Genomic DNA, 8,189 nt, shown 5'->3' with positions numbered 1-8,189 from the left:
GGCACTAAATCCACCTAAATCCTGTTCATTGGACCTGTAAATTAAATCTCATGAGATGAAATTATGTAGAATTAGTCTTTTTAATTCTCTGTGTTGTATATGATTGGGATAGAGACTTAGAGTTGACATCTTCAAACACAGCCGTTAAACACGACATAATTAATTAAAAATATCTAGTACCTAACAGCTGCATTTTCATGGACACTCAAAAAAAAGGGGGGGTCAGTGGTTAGTTCTCAAGTGTGTACGTTCCAATAAATCTGTTTCTAAGATCTCAGAAGAAAACATTTTTTTCCAAAGTTTAGAGCCAATCTACAGCATGTGATACTATGACCCAGACAGATATGGGGAAAGAGGGAATTGTCTTCCATAAACCTTGGAATGCAGGCTTCTTGCTCCATGGTTTGAGCAAAAGCTGCTTTCATGTGTGAGCTGCACAACAACCACACACAAATTAAATTAAACTAATTAAGTGATCTCTTTAAAAACCACCATGTATTTTTTTTATATATGGCTCTTCAATGTGAAAGACAGATGATCATGAGCACCATTTGACCTCTGTGGATGTGAAAGAGTTTATTTGTTCAGTTCTGGTTTTGCGGTTCATGTTTGGAGAGTTTATGTTCACTGACTTGGATATTTATGAGGATTTATGTGATTTTCCCATTTTCTTCTTTCCTCTTGGGTGTTTAAAGGAAAAGAGTTGAAGTCAAACACCTACCATTTAAAATATGGTTTTATGAGAAGCTACTGAAAGAAGTGGTGTGTGTGTTTTGTGTCTGGGTGAATTTCACCTTTATATACTGTACCTCTGGACCCAATTTCTGGTCCCAGCTGTTAAAGTGAGACATGTCAACATGAAAATCTGCACTATGAATAACATTTCACGAGAAGAATAAACAAAACCTGTTTTTTCATGAGATGAGGTAAAGGTATGGCCACTCCCTCGCCACCTTGAAGATTTTGGAAAAACAGAACAAATCTGCCCTGAATAAAATGACTCTGGGAAGATTGTCCTCATTACCCCACAAGGACTCAAAGTAAACACAAGTTAAGTTATATTTCCTGGAAGTAGATGGTTGATTATACACATTTATTTATCTGGACTCAGCTGTCAACCTACTAATATTAGACCACCAGAGTAGTCTTTACCTCAATGTAGTCTCCAAACTATGCTCAGACTGCATTTAAAGCATTTAAAAGGATACTTTGCGGATTTTCACCAGATCTTTTTCACCATGGTGTGGAAATGCAGCCTGTGTCACCTGGTGGATTTTGGTTGGTGTATGGGCAGGGAGCTCCGGGAGCTGGCATCGGAGGGGCAGCATCCATCTGCACACACTCCCCACACCAAGGTGACACAGACCAGTTTCAAAATCAGCAAAGTATCCCTTTAACAATTTATGCATTGTTCAACAAGCAATTCCTACCTTAGTATTTTCCATATTTCCACCAAATAATGGGAGGCCAGAGCTGTTCATTGACTCAAGCCTGTGATTCTATTTAAACATATTATTGATATTATTTATAAGATTTATAAGAAAATAGCAAGAATTCAGTAAAAGTTATGTGAAAAATTTCCTAAGAATTAGCGAGCAAAAACAAACACAAACTATATATATATATATATATATATATATATATATATATATATATATATATATATATATATATATATATATGTAATATAATATTTGTATATGTAGTTAAAATTAATATATAATATATATAAAATTTCTCTTGTCACCTTTAACTAATTTCTTGCAGTTTGCGGGACATTTCTTGTCAAGTTGCTAATTGCCTTTTTTTACATACTTTCGAAAATCCAATTGCTCAAGCTTCAAAGGTTTAAATCAAAGGCATCTGCATAAGAAAAAGGACAATAATTTAGGTTTCACAGGCTTAAACACAAACCTATATAATGTATATTTTATGTGTTTAGTGCACCCATGCTTTATACAGCAAAGTCCCTTATTTTTTTTTTAATTGAGTATTGAGTTAGTTCTCAATATGATACCAGATTGTTAATGTATTGACGCCCCTCCCTCTGTCTTGGAGGATGTCCTGGCCAACTTCATCAGGCAGTTGGCTGACATGTGAGGGTCATTACCTTGATTAAGCTCACCTGGGTCATTTCAGACTATAAAAGCTGTCCTGGTAACTTGCTTCTTCCTTTCCACAGCAAACATTCACCCTGCATCGCTGTCTTTTGGTTACGTGCTTTCAACACTTCCACAGTACACCTTACACACATCCATGCGTGTCTTTCATTACTGACTTTACAGATCTATCTGCACTGTTGTTCATTTAAAGTAGGCTAATTGTAGATAAATAAACTATAATTGGTTTTTTGGCTTTTTTAAGATTAGTTTTTGGGCTCGTAGCACATGCCGGAATGTAGAGAGCAGACAGAGAGGGCTACCTAGATCATAATATGTAGATGCAGAAGTCCACTGACAAAGTGGTAATAAGTGATGACTTGGGATGAGAATATGTTTTGTGCTGGGCGTCATATTACGAATTACACCTGTGCTTTTCCTGCTATCAAAAGATCTTTGAATATTGACCTACAATAATTACCTACAATAATTACAAATACAGTCAGCATTTTTTTCCACAGTCATTTCAGGACAACTGTGTGTTGTGTCATTCATTTAAGAATTCATCTGTGCTTATGGAACTGAATGAAAACTGTTTGTTATTATATATCGGTGTGTGGGCCATATCTGAATGAACAATGACAAACAATTGAAAAAAAGAGGAAACTTAGAGCTCAGTGTGAAAAAGTGGAAAGGAAAGATAAAATCCACAGACTCGGTAGACGAAGAAAACCAGAAAGGGTGAGACATATTTTTGGTCTGTGGTATGAATTCCATACTTTAACTAGAACACTCGCAGACTGAACATGGAAACTGAGATCTCAAGAGAGGTGTGCTGGGAGCCGACCAACAGCAGTCTGAGACAGTACTTCTCTGTTAGCTCAGAGTGTCTGCCTTATTTCTTTGATGCTGCAAACTTGGCAATGAGTTACATCCTAGGCAAAATGAAGTGAACCACTTGCTTCTTTTTTGCTGTAGTCAAGGCCAATAGTCAGAAAAGACTTTTCAAATAACCAAAGTTATGTTACAAATCCTGCATTGAGAGTGCACACACACACACACACACACACACTTGCTCGTACATCGGCGACTTTCTCAGTACCTGTGGCCACGCTGGATTTTCACACCGGCATCGTAGAATCCACACATCCACCTTCCAACCACAAGTAAGACAGATTCATCTTTATCTTTTCCAGGTAGGATCTGTCATGCTGGGATGGTGGTTCCAGGTTTCTTGGACCATTGCTTGTCAGGAAAGGAGCTAATACTTGGCCATTGGTAAGGGAGTGGAAAAATAGCAGATATCACTTGTCATATTGCTCTTGCATTTGTATTTAGTTGATTTGTAGCGGGAATCTCATCTTTGGAAGCTCTTAAGCTGTCCTCTTCCTCAGATATCATCTGCATGTGAGCCAGTAAGCACTCTAATGTCCTGCCAGGTACATGGGCAAAAGTGCAATCATAAATTAACTGATTTTAGCCATAAATTGATAATGGCTTTCAGTAAGTTGATACTGCAGCCATTAAATGTAGGATGGACCTAATAAATACAATAACAAAAAGGATCCAAAATGGTGCACAGATTTTCATTTACATCATAAGGCATGGCCTACACTTTTTTAATAAGACCACATCCCTCAGTTTCTGTCCTGAGGGCAGTGGAAGTACATCAGTGGGAGTTCTCCGATCTGATCGGGTGCAGATGTGGTCTTTGGTCCCCATAGAGTTACCAGGTGGACTGATGGAGCCCACTGCTGTATACCTAACCTTCCTCGCTCCAGTCACACAAACACCAAACTAAAAACATCAAAGCATGTCTTAAATGATTGAGTCCCAAAGGGGGGGGGGGGCTTTTAAACATGCCAGTTCACCCAATTAGGCTGCAGCAACAATGAGGCGCTGCTGCTTTACGGGAGTGATGTTTCTGTGTGACAGGTTTAGTTTTTCCAGGAAATTTAGAAAAGATAAGTGGGGTAAAGGGGCAAAAAAACGTCACTCGAGAATGTGGAATTGATGTAACTGAGTTGTACCATCCCCAACATTAGCTTTGTCAGTCTTTCAGTGCCATTAAAGCCTTTGCATCTTCAGTGAGATGAGGTAACTATTTCATACTTCTCTCTGTGTAACTGGTTGAAGGAATGTGAACCAGTATTTCTCCTGTTGGACTGGGTTCCCACACTTTTTTCTGGTTCTCTATCGGTCCATTTGTCCGTATGTCCAGCACATTCTTGTGAACATGGTATCTCAAGAGCGCCTCAAGGGGATTTATTCAAATTTTACACAATCATTCACCAAATTTAGCACAAACATTTGAGTGGGCTCAACGTCTCATCATCTGTCCTGTTGGAGGGAAGGCGTTTGTGAATCAGCAATGCTTTCACAGACATGATGTAGACTGTAAGTGCAACTTGACTGGTGCACAGAGGCATACATCTTCGTGGTGGTATATCTAGTTTGTTTGTTTGTTTAAATCTCATTGTTTTCAGTATAAGAAGACAAAGGCCAGGTTCAAAGGCTGCTGTGAAAAGAGTCTCGAGTTCGCAAATTACATTCCCTCACTGAGACACATCCATGGTCAGCATTTCCTCTGTGCTTCTGGAAATAAAGTTTAATTTACAACTCTGCTGTAAAGCCAACGTGTAATTTAGATGCAATCTGGAGGAGCCGTAACATGGCTGAGGAAACACTAAACACCTATAAATAAAAACGTAGCTTTGGACAGCTCTGTATAAACAAGCCTTCTCAGGTTTAAGTAAGATTTATGTTCTCCCAACCGACACTCTTGTGGGAATGTATTTTCTGTGACTGATGAAAATGTAACCAGTGCACGTCCCTCTCAATATTAACAACATGTGCATCTGTCCCCCTTTATAAAACAATCAAAGTAGCAGACGATTTTTTGTTGACTAAATGAATGGCATTTAGACCACAAATTGGTGCATAAAAATTCATCGTAATGCAGAAAATTAAGTGATTGATGCTCAAAACTTTCTGCATGCATTCATGCACATCATGCAAGTATCTACAAGTAGTACCCATTGTGTTATCCTGGCAGGCAACCAATAGATGGCATCAACAGCTAGAATAAATATACTATAAGTGTTCTGTAATTCAAAATACTTAAGATGATTAAATGATAATTAAGGTTCAAATGGAAATTAAGATTTAATATTTTTTTAAACAAATCCCCCTGTGTTCAAGTAACTTAAACAGAAATAAACTGTGCCACTCTGTTAAACTTGTAAACAGACTCACAGGTTTAGTTTCATACTGAGAGCTAAAGTAAAGTCAATTTACATGACATCATGTAGACCACCTGCTGCAGCTTGTCTGCCCCACAGAAATGTCTTTATGGCACCTAGCGACCTCAGATACCACCATGACATCACAGGAAAAACAGACCCTCGTTATAGCTCTGAGCTCACTGTTTGCGGCTGAAGTCATGTTTGTTACTTTGTTCATAGAAGTTGCTCTAGATTCCTTGAAGCAAGTTTTCCTTCTTTATTTTCTTACATTTTGATCTCCTGTCAAAGAAATAGATGGTTTTGTTTCAGGTAACACGTGAATGTGTTCCCAGTATGTCACTAGGCCTTGAAATGTCTTTGTTAGGACCTTTCAGTATTCAAGTTGGGCCTACAGCTTTGCCTTCTTTCCTAGTTGGCACATGACATTGACCTTTTTGCATGTGTATTCCCCAGCATTGTGGTTACCAGCTGCAGCTGACACTTTCTGCCCTGTCCCTGGGCCTATCTGCTGCCCTGTGTGCACACAGGTCTCTGCTGAGCATACAGAGACACCCTGTCAAATATGCTTGGTATCCACATGGTCAGTCTCTCAAAGGGAGCTGTTGTCCCTCTTTTTTTCAATTCTCATGCCTCAGCTCAGCATCCTGCTGTCTCAGGCAGCAGAGCCAGGGATTATCAGACAAACATCAACACCCTGGGTGAGAATTTAAAAGAGGCATGCCACTGCTGACAGGTGCGAGAGTGCTCAAAAAGCATTCCCACTTTGTGCAGTTGTAGATGGTAGCTGACGGCTTGTTGTCTCAGCGCTGTGCAGTGGTGCTTTCAGTTGACTTGTCACTGTAAAGTTGTCTTACTGTGTATCAACACAAATTACTATGACAGAATTCACACTATTACAGAAGACTCTTATAGCTGATTTGTTTGCCATTTAAAGGCGCAAAACACCGCAAACACAACATATCCCCATATTATAAAAATATTATATTAGCAGAAAACAATGACATAACTGGCAGACACAGGGCAACATTAGTATCCATTTAAGTAATTTATTTGTTGTTTATTTTGACTGTGACAGTGCAAACTTAAAAGCAATTGCACCAGAGTTAGCTAGCAGCTAATTTGGGCACATAAAAAAAACCATTTCACTCAGATAACAACACAATGTATTTAAAACCACTGATCTGAATTGGAATCATTTTTTAAACATCTGACAAATGTAAGTCCACTTTTTACTTTTTTTGGACACCACGAGAAGGTTGGGTCAGGTCATTGTTTTGTTAGTCTTAAGTAAGTCTCAAGTAGTTGCACTCAAGTCCCAAATCAAGACATAGGCAAGTCCCAAGTCAAGTCCTAAGTAAAGAGTGACAAGTCCAAAGATGAGTTTTAATGTGTTCTTCTATAAAAGAAATGGCAATATTAAATTTACAAAATCATGCATGCTTTTCAAATTTCAATTTATTTGCTTAAATAAAAGTTTGTTAAAAAATCTTAGTTGTTCTGTAATTTTTGACCCATACATTTTGCATGCTGTAATTATTTGTTAGTTTTTTATACATGAGCGTAATCATTAGGCTTGGTGGGGGTATCAATTGTTTCAAGTCAAAAATCTCAAGTCCAAGTGAAGTCACAAGTCATTGCTGTTAAAGTTCAAGTCAAGTTGCAACGATTTTTTGATATTCTCAAGTCAAGTCTAAAGTCATCAATTTGTGACTTGAGTCTGACTCAAGTCCAAGTCATGGGACTCAATTCCATCTCCTTTTGGTCTCCACCAACTCCTAAGGAAAACATCTGTCTTCTTAGCTGCTAAACACCCCACTATGTTGTCAACTTTGTCTGACTAACATTTGGAGGTGGGCAGTTAGCTTATAGTGTGTCAGAGTCAGAGCTTTGTGGCTAATACAGTTGTCTCCTGCTGTCAAAAATGACAGATAAGAGCAGTAAGAGTAGACAAAAAAAAGTAAGATTACAGGCTTTTAAAGGCGAAAGACTTCCGAACTGTATATTTTGGTGATAGTTGTGGGTTTGTCACTATGTGAACCACATTTTACATTTTTGATTCGTTGTCAATATAAATACAGATTAGAAAAACTTTACTTTTTTGCAGTCTTGGACACAAAGGTACACTAAATCACAATTACGACTTGTGTTCGTCTAAACGGAAAACTTGTGAATAGATCACTTGTGTAAGCCAGGTAGTGTTCAGTATGTCATTGGATGATGCATAAGCCAGACCCAAGAGATGAGCAATGATTTGTAGCAATACCCAAACAAAAGAAGTTGCTAGGAAAACATCTTTGTGAGCAACAAACTGGAGCTCATGATGGAACTAACGACATCATTCACCGGTAGAAACCAAAGCTCGGGAGCCAGTTGGACCCACTGATGTCTGTGTGTGTGTGTGTGTGTGTGTGTGTGTGTGTGTGTGTGCAGTTTCAACACAGATAGTCAACCCACCCATACTGGACACATAGGGCTCATGAGAAATAAAGGAATGTACTTAAGTCCGCAGTTAACAACATAGAGCCCTCACAAAGCTCCTAAAGTATTATTGTTATCATTAGCGTGGAATGATGCTTTACACTCTTATGGTGCATGACAGTAAATGTGGTTTCATTGTCAATAAAAGCCAGAAAACCTGAAGCTCACACTATGTTTTGTACCCATATACCCCCTCACCTCCACACAGTATGAGCTGCTTTAGATTTGTCAGTAATCATATGGGAGGCAGACCCGCTGGAACCGACACTGAGTAGCAGTAGCCAAAGAAACCTTACACTGTCAAAACAAAGTGTGGCCTGCACATTTCAACTATGCAAGTAGAAGCTGATTTGAAAGGCTGCCAAGG

Source organism: Plectropomus leopardus, chromosome 6 (genome assembly GCF_026936395.1).
Source record: "Plectropomus leopardus strain MGB_pleo_1.0 chromosome 6, ASM2693639v1, whole genome shotgun sequence".
Classification (NCBI taxonomy): Eukaryota; Metazoa; Chordata; class Actinopteri; order Perciformes; family Serranidae; genus Plectropomus; species Plectropomus leopardus.
Note: the sequence above shows the minus strand (reverse complement) of the source record.